We start from the raw sequence: 9,570 nt of genomic DNA on the forward strand, positions 1-9,570 counted from the left end.
TAGATACATAAAATAACTTTCAATATTTTGACAAAATTGTCAATAGAGTTCCCCGGGTTCCTTGACGAAGAGGTGTTCCTTCTACCTTACATGATTATCATATTAATTTGTTTTACTGTGGGAGATTACTGCGATAATTGTATTAGTTTCAGTAATCCTACTAAGAAAATTTCAACTCCTTATTATTGTGTAGAACACCCGCTGGCTAATTTAATCATGGTTCCCTTTACAGTTTTCTCGCCTATTTATTATAATATCGCCTTGCCTTACCTATTTTCTTCCTCTATTATTGTCTCATATGCATATATCATAAACAAGATTATTATTTGTGAATTTGTCATGAAATTGCGGTAAAAAAAACTTTGAGTTTTAATGCTTTTATATTTCAAAATTGATACTCAAATTTTCGTTAAATGCAGCTCTAATCTTTTCCATTTAAATTGTTCACTCATATGTAGTGGTAATGTTTTAAAAGCTGGTAAAGCTTTCAAAGATGAAAATTAAATTTTTTAAAATCATATGCATGAAGAACCTTTTAAGTATGTTTCAAGAATCATAAAATAAGACTAAATTCCCTTTTCACATAATTTGAAGAGCATCAAACGATATTTTCTCTTTGAAAACTGTTGCCTGGAAATGCTAGAAAGAATTTCTTAATTAATTAGAGAACCACTTATTTTTTTTTATGTATAAACAGAATTTTTATTTAATTATTATTAATTTCTGTTTAGCATACGATGAATTTGGGAGTCTTTTGAAATTTATAAAGAAATGAATGAATTCTTGGACTCATGAAAAGACATAAAAAGCTAATCAATTTAATTAAATAAAAAAAATTATGAAATTTGAATTAAAAATTCATTACCATAGTTAAATGACATTTGTAGTGACTTTCCTTTTCTAAAGCTTTTAAACACCTTGGTCATTATTTAAGGAAATGAACAGCGTGTGGCATACATCATTAAAGATTAGATTTTGCCATGCTCCAAGCACTGTATAATCGCATTGTGGGTAGTAAAAGATGATGGAAAGAAGAGCAATAAATTCAGTGAATTATTCTTCAGTGCCACCCGCACATTATGCACAATTTCATTCGTGGCCACTTGTCCCAAATGAGACTCGTATATGGGAAAAGTGCTCTCCATGCAATGAGTGTATCACTGACAGAAATTTATTTCCATCGTATTAATTCCGTGCTCTTCTATGGTCATTTTAAATGTGGTCAGACGCAGAATATAGGCGATTCAAATGGGGAATTTTCGCTATGTGGCGATATCATGTTGGTTGGTGTAATCATCTGAAATAAAGGACAAAATTACATGAAATCCACCAAGTAGATGGACATATTTGTCTCTTGTTTATATTTATAGGGACAGGCATAAACGTACAGACACATCCTTTGGTACGTGGTCCTTTTGTCAGTCTTATACGATCAACACATTCAGCACAAGTATGTACAACCTTCCATCTTCTCATTTTATCTTCTTGCATGTTCGAACGTGTGGCACTTCTTATACGATGAAATGTCTCCATGGGTGTCCTATTTCCCATTCCTTCATCCCTAATCACTATGACATAAATTTGATTTGTATCTGACTCTAGAAAATCAAAAGAGAATAATTCATTTATAACATCAGCATTGAGGCACCTATACTCTATTCAAAAGATTTTCATATAAGTAGAATTTCTCATAACCCCATCTATCTATTTTGTGCAAAGATATGATGATGCATTGTGTGAGGTGAAAAATTATACAAGAATTTGAGGAAGAAGTTCCCACTCAAGGAAATACTCTGTTCCATTTTGAATGACAAACATTATACCATATATTTTTATTCTGAAAAGTATATGGCAAATATCCATTATTTATTTTCATATACCACCAAGCAAATAACAACGAAGACGACGCGTCAGAATGTCCCTTAGCTCATAAATAAACAATAAATTCCTTGCAATTTAATTTTATAACATCCGGGATACTTACAGTTAGGTACAATATACACTAGAGACTACCGCTATAAGATCAGCCTAGTTTTTAATTCGGGTTTCAGTTAAATTTGTTGCTTTTCAAAATAATTTTGTGATAAAAAGTCAAGATTTCTGCGAATAGAACGTAGGTACGAACAGGTCATAAGTAATGTCGCAACTCTACCTTAATCAAGAGCGCTTCCGCATCATTTACTTTTATTATTAAAGTTCTTTGTTACTTTAGTTCATGACGATAGTATAATAGTGTTCACGTTAGAGAGTTTTTTTAGAGAGATTTATAACTTGTTCAAAATATCGTCCAAAATATATTATGAGTATGGGAGACTGGGGCAAAAAGTCACAAAACGGATATTTTATTTTTTACAAGCTACTCGAGCGCTTCAAAAATTTCTAATTAGCGCAGTTTTGTAGGAAATTTACCGCTCTACAACTTTGTGAAAATAATTTTCCTCTATTTTGTAAGGAAATACGTTAATCGAGCCAATTTCTAAAAGGTAATTTTGTGACTATTCTCAAAAATGCTGGGGCAAATAGTACCAGACATTGGGTATTATCATATTTTGATTCGCTTCATATGGGCTTCCGTAAATTTGAAAAAATACCTAGAGGACATATTTTCATAGAAAATTTATTCATCTACAACTTTGTAAAACACCGTTTTCTCCGCGAGAAAAGTGAGAAAACGAGAAAAGCGCTTTTCAAGCTATTTTAGAAAAAAACACACAAAAGACTGCAAATCGTTTGACCAATGCAAACAACAAGCGTCGAGACATGATAATGTCGTTTCTTTTCGCCGTGAAACTTCAGAAATTGCTTCACTGTTTTGTTACTTTATGCTCTATACCTTTTGTTACTTTTTACCCCAAGTGGCCATTTTTAATGAAAGGATTTCTGGAGAAAAGAACCTTTGTGAAATTCTAAAATAGATAGCGGATTCTTATCAAAAAAAAAAATCCAAATCATTTAGAAAATATTCACCAGTGCATCAATTTTGGAAAATAAGTAGGTAATAATTGTTATCTTCTGCAAGGAAAATATTTCAAAAATAGGGCTAAAAATTTCGATATTTTTTATTTTCTAAATTCCTTGTTCGAATTCTAAGAAACTTACGACATTGAAGAAGGTCTATGGAGGATATCTATAGAAAAAATTTGAGCCGCTATCTTTTTTACCTTGGAAGATATTGAATTTTGAATTTTTCGATTTGTGACTTTTTGCCCCAGTCTCCCTAATATAAGTCAATTTTGAACACAAATTACTAATGGGTTAAAAACCTATTGAAACTGGTTCACACTTGTCAGAAAACCGAACACCTTTCCAATGATCTTATGATACCTCTCTGTGGAGACACATATGAGCTTAAGACCTAAGGCTTAGCCATATGGCTTAACTTTTGTAATTTCTTATCAGTCAAGATTTTTTGGGAAAATATGACTCAGGATTGGACATTATGGGCAAATGATTCGGTTAATCCTGAAAAATCAATAAAATTGGTTGCTGTTTTGAAATTTGAGCCTTTCGGGAACTGGGCTAAAACTCAGGTCCGAAGACGGCAATATGTTTTCTAGGGCCTTTGACCTAGAAAAACTTTTATTATGGCCATACCAGACCTTTCAGGTAAAGAAATTTCGTAAAATCGAAATTCGTTTCCCCATCTTTCCCAAAAGTTTTTCATATGTCTATACAATTTTTTCACATTTTTTTCTTTTTTTTTTAAATGACAACAAGATCAATTTAGTTCAATCCAATTTTAAGTGCAACGGAACGCGATAAACATATGCAAAACGTTAGAGGAAGAAAGTATTGCGAATTTTTTCATGAACTTTTCCTGATCAAAAAGGTGTGCCAGAGCCATTAGGAATGATATTCGTAAATAAACGGAAATTCCATTAAGATAAATCAATAAAAAACCCAAAAATAAAAAATCGCATTCGAAAAAAAAAAGATTTTTCGAAAAAATCGTTTTCGAGCAAACCCCAAAGATATGGTTTTGGAGGAAAAGCGGAGGGTTAAAAAAGATTTTAATAAACCGGTGATTACCAGAGGATTTAAAACCACCTCAAAAAGAAAAAAAAAACACATCTTTAATCTTGGCCAGAGCTTTCGGTCCTGGAGATGGACCATCTGCAGTGACTATAAAGATTTATAAATTTATTTTAGAAAGCTCATTTGAATATACGGTAGTTTATAAGTCCCATAGTTATACGTATTACGCCGGTGACCTACAATCAAATTAAAAACTTGACCTTTCTTGAGCTTTCGTTTTGTTCTCATCGGACTAAATAACGAATTTTGACTGGTGCTATAAATGCAGGTGCCTTTTTCCTTCAGGAGGTACTTTACCCTCTTCTGCTTAGACGCTTTTCTTTAATTCTATAGTATTATAGTATAGTATATACTATAGCAATTAAGTAGAGTTTCACCGATTCGATCTACCACAGCCGATCGGTGAAGGTTAGCTAATGGGGTTACATGGGTCAAAATAGACAAAAAAAAAACATATTTTTCCCTATATTCTTTTCTTCAAAATAATAAAAAAAAATTATTAAATTGAAGCTCTGATATACATATAAAAGTACAACAGTTAAAATATATATTTTCTAAAATTTTCATTTAAAAATTTTAAAATTTCGGCCTCTGGGACTTGATTTTTGGAGTCTTTTAAAAAACATACTTTTCGGTAGACAAGTTTTCTTGGAATTGGTTCATCTGAAATCCAAATCCAAATATTTCTTGTTAGCTCATTAGTTTTGATTAGATTATGGTAAAAACGGGATAGTGATACCTAGGCTTGTTGAGCCCTTCGTATCTCCGGTGCATATTCTATATTCAGAACCAATTAGATTTATGAATATAATTCAGAATCGTTTTGGGCGTAAGATCCTGCTCTTCCCTGGACGATGTTAGGATATCTCTACATACATCCAATAAAGGGCATTCCCACAAGGGATTCAAGAAAATGGTATAATGAAATTACCTTCAAAATGGTGAAAAGTTATCATAAAATTAATGGTATTACATTAAGAATGTAATAATCTTTTATAACTTATGGAACTTATCATTGGATTCTCTCTACTGAGACATTGTTAAGTATTTCAAATCTTATGTGAAGTTAGCAAAAACTTTATTTTATTCTACTACTTAATTTAATTTGGCTTTCCAAGCTCTGTGAAATTCTATTGCTTATATAATCTGCTCCTTGAAAAGTTGAAAGGCTTTTGTTGACTGACCCTATGTGTCGAAACATATCAAAAGGAAGTTGTACAAAAGCTCTAGTGAAGTAGTTTTAATAATATGACTGGAAAGAGTTTTATTTGCGACACAATTGGCCTTTCTTTGAAAAGTTTATTTCACCACACTATAAAGTAATAATAAAGTATTCCAAGCACTACATGAAAGCATTTAAATCCATATGACATTGTGTATAAGTAATGCCCTTAATCACTTAATCCTCTAATGGACAACAGTTGGGTTGTTCCTCATTCCAAATTCTGAACTATAAAGTTTTCTCGGACATTACACGTTCTTGTAATGCCTTATGTGGTTCATGTCGTCACCTTTGGGTCTTATGCTCAGCAATTTAATTGTAACATCAGCTCATACTTCAAGTAGCGTCATTTTCAAAATACTGTTCAAATTTTCTTCGAGTATAGAGATTGAGCTAAGAAAAATAAATAACTGGTATCAGCATATCTCTGCAATGCAAGGAAATTTCGCTGCTGTTGAATGCATAACGAATGACTAAATCTGCATATTTGAAGGAAAAACAAATATCCTGGAAAAATGGATATTCATGGTAAAAAAACGCTAGGCGATATACGAATATCGGAATGGAATTCATACGCCCAAATAACGGTGCTAAAAAGCGTAGGATATATACAGGTATACCAAAATTAAAAATTCAATACTCAGGTTTTAAAAAAAAAAATCCTTGAAAGAATTATTGGTCGTGTTTGATGTTCTGATGGGATTGCCGTGTATATTTATCTGGGATACTTCCTTTGTTCTCTATATTCTGTTGATTGCATTGAATTTCTTGGCAATGATACTTCCTTTGTGAACATGGACACACGAGAAAAGAAAAATCCAACAAATCCATATCCTCTCTCTCCGGCATAATACATGTATCCAATAATCTTTTAATTGCTCGAATTCCACGAGAAAGCAGTTTTGACAATCCAAATTTCTTCAACTTCTCACCATTTTCGCTTCCAAACGGTAAGAGATATCTACTTCCGGTCGGTGGTGCCCCCCCCCCCCCCGCGGAAGTTAACATTCTCTAGTGAACTAACTTACTCAAATTACCCCATATCTTCCACCCCTTCATAAACATGATTTTTTCCTTATCTAAAAATTGGCTCAAGTGATTTCAATGATTTTCGGGTATGAGTTGTAGTTAGTCCATTTGAACTTTTCGTTCTTAACCCTTTAAGGACGATTGGAACACCGGTGTCCCATAAAGAAAATAATTTGTCCTGACTACCTAAAATTGTTTTCTTATATCTGCACATAATTGTAAAGTAGAAGGTTGAAGGAATCTAGAATACTTTTTGTTAGTCTCTAGCTATTTGCTATCTAGTAAATATTTAAGCTCAAAAATGGCGAATTTTTAAATTCTCAAATTCATAATTGATTTTATTTATTTTTTATACTTACAATTTTTTTTTAAGCAAAACTCTTTTGGCAATAAAAACTACAATACACAACACATACGTAATATTTATCATTAATGCGAAAAATATTATTCATTGGCATTGTCAGAAAAATTACTTAAATTTTTGGGCTATTTTTGTCCATATCGTTCATAGAAGCACAAAATACACCAAATCAGACTCTGTTGGACTTTCCAAGGTTAGATGTAAGACTTATTATTGATTATGTTTCTCAGTTTAATTTTTATTGTTTATTTTCATTCCGTAAAAAGTGTCTCGTCGTTAAAGGGTTAAGGCTCCTATTACCGGTTAAATCGCCATTTTGAATAATTGAAGATCAAAGTTGAACCATCCTAAGGGCCTAATTTTCAAGTCATATGGTTAAATTTGTTTTTTTTTTTGAAAGGTATTGAAATTTCAAACCCGACTTCATAGGACACAATTGGCAATGAATCGGGTAAGTAGGGGAGATCGGGGTAAAATTAGCCACAAAATGAGATATTTAATTGTGTATAATTTGTACAAAAATTGTTTTTATGGGGCTGATAAATATTTCTCAATGAATAGAAGGGGAACTATATGTTTAGAATAAGGAGTGGTTTCCTCGATATTCCTTCGTAGACTAAGATACCACTAATGGTCTCCCCTAATGGCGAAGTATTATTTTAAAAAACTGTGTTTCTCGTTTTTTATGTCTTCTGATCCTTGTAAAATTCAAAGCGTAAGAGTTATCGAATACCGGTCTTCAGTAATTGAATTGCCATCTTGAATTATTCAAAGTCGAAAGGCCTAATTTCCCGATTTGTCCATACAATTAATTAAAATGTTAATCATTTTAAAAATACCGTCTTCTTGAACAATTTACAACTTCAAGATGGTTTAGTTTAGAGTGATTTATAAACGGATATAAATCGTTTATATGTGTCCAAAAAATGCGAAAAAGAATGTAAGGAAGAGCTCCTTCTCTGGAGTTCGAGCAGCTCGCAAAGCCTCGGACGCTTTCCCACCCCTTTCATTTCAATTACTTATAATTTTCTAGCTTGTAGTATACATCAAAGAAGACTGTAATTAAAATAGTATTGAAATTTAATTCTTTCTTTTGAAATCTCGTTTGAAACGCAGAGAAATAAAACTATAAAAATTAATTATACAATAATTAATTATTCTTTATGATTCTTTCACGGGAAAATATGTATTTCACATAATTTAAACATGTTGATAATAATTACAGAGCTATAGTATAAATTTTCATATATCAAAAATATGAAAAATAAATGTTGAAAAGAATATAAATTCTTATTACTTCGTGGGATAGCCTTTGAATGTACACATGTGCATAATAAATCAATAATAAATTTAATGATGCGAAAATTTATTTAAAATATGTTAATATCCTGAATATCATAAATAAGTACTGAATTATTTATAAGGTAAATAAACTAGTTATTTCATATTAAATTTTGCAAACATGTAGTTCAGATCCTTAAATAAACTCCTTTACTATAAACCTAATAAATCTTCTTGGACCTCTAAATAAGTTCAAATATGCCAAATTATTTCTTAAAAGTTCTTGCATACGAAAACTAAAGTGTGAAACAGTTGAACTGTAATATTTTAAAATGCTGTTTTTTGTTTGAAGAGATTTTAATGAATTGAACGAAAAAATAGAAAAGAAAACATTCAAAAAACAAGAGTTCTTTTAAAATTTTCTGAAGAAGAAGGTCTCGTAAGGGGAAGTGGGGCACCTTTGAAATTTGGATATTTCACCTATTTTTAAGTAAAATTGAGCCTTATCATGATAAAATTTAGCTGCACGAACAGATTGAGAAGCTAAATTACATTATGATATGGTTCAGTTCCAATTAAACAGAAATCGGGTGCACTTACGGCAGAGGTTTCTTTTAACGTCTAGTGAAATCTAGTAAAATTTTGTATTGAACACAAGATTGACCACTAACGTACAATTTCAAAATGTTCTGTTTTGAAAAGTAATGCGGATTTTTACATCTGGTAATAGCGTATACCATTCTGTTCTCAAAATAAACAACTAAATGATTTGGTATGACATTTGTATGTAGGTCGTGATCTTTGTTGAAACGTCCACTCCTTCTCACCAAAATGTTTGCGTGTTGACTACTGCAGAGTCCATACCAATAGATAGTGGTCAATACTCGTCACAGCAACTCAAATCATCAAAAATGAATGTAAACACGATAAATTTATGTGTTCACAAATTGCTCAATTAGGAAATTTTTCTCATTAGAAAAGACGAAACTAGCAGTTAACGGATAAGCAAAACAACTTCTTTGCATAATCGAACCTAATTTGTATTGAGCATCGATGAGAACTTTTAGTCTTTAAAAAGCGTTTTAAGATCGTTTTTAATATAATGTCAGATGAAAGAAGCAATTTTCTTTAGAGGTTAGTATAGGTTGAAACAGTTTTAGAGAGGTGACTGAGTTAAATTTGTTTGTCTATGGGTAGGCTTAAATTTTTATCGGTTGCGCTGCATTCAGGCCACTTATTAGGGCTCTTATGCACTCCGCATTACTCCATTCTATCTTAACCCCCAAGGCGGCCCTCCTGCTCTATATCTCGGCTTCTGTATGCCTGAGGTAACGTATGGCCAGTGAAATCTGCACAAAGTTCAAACACAATTTTCTAATATTTTTACATAGTTTTATTTTAACTTTTTTACATGTTTTGAAAGGTATATGTATGAACTTTATTTCAGGAAAAAATCCGGTCCGATCCGATGAGTTTTTCGGCACATTCGAGGAACTTCCGCCATTGATGTCGAAAATGTGGATGTTGGCATCTTCTTCAACTCTCGTTTTATTTTTCCCATTAGCGTGACTTCGATTTTGGGTCGAAAGTTTCGGGCATACACCTTTCACTTAAAACTAGCCCAAAATGTTTCAATAGGCCT

Source organism: Phlebotomus papatasi, chromosome 1, assembly GCF_024763615.1.
Source record: "Phlebotomus papatasi isolate M1 chromosome 1, Ppap_2.1, whole genome shotgun sequence".
Classification (NCBI taxonomy): Eukaryota; Metazoa; Arthropoda; class Insecta; order Diptera; family Psychodidae; genus Phlebotomus; species Phlebotomus papatasi.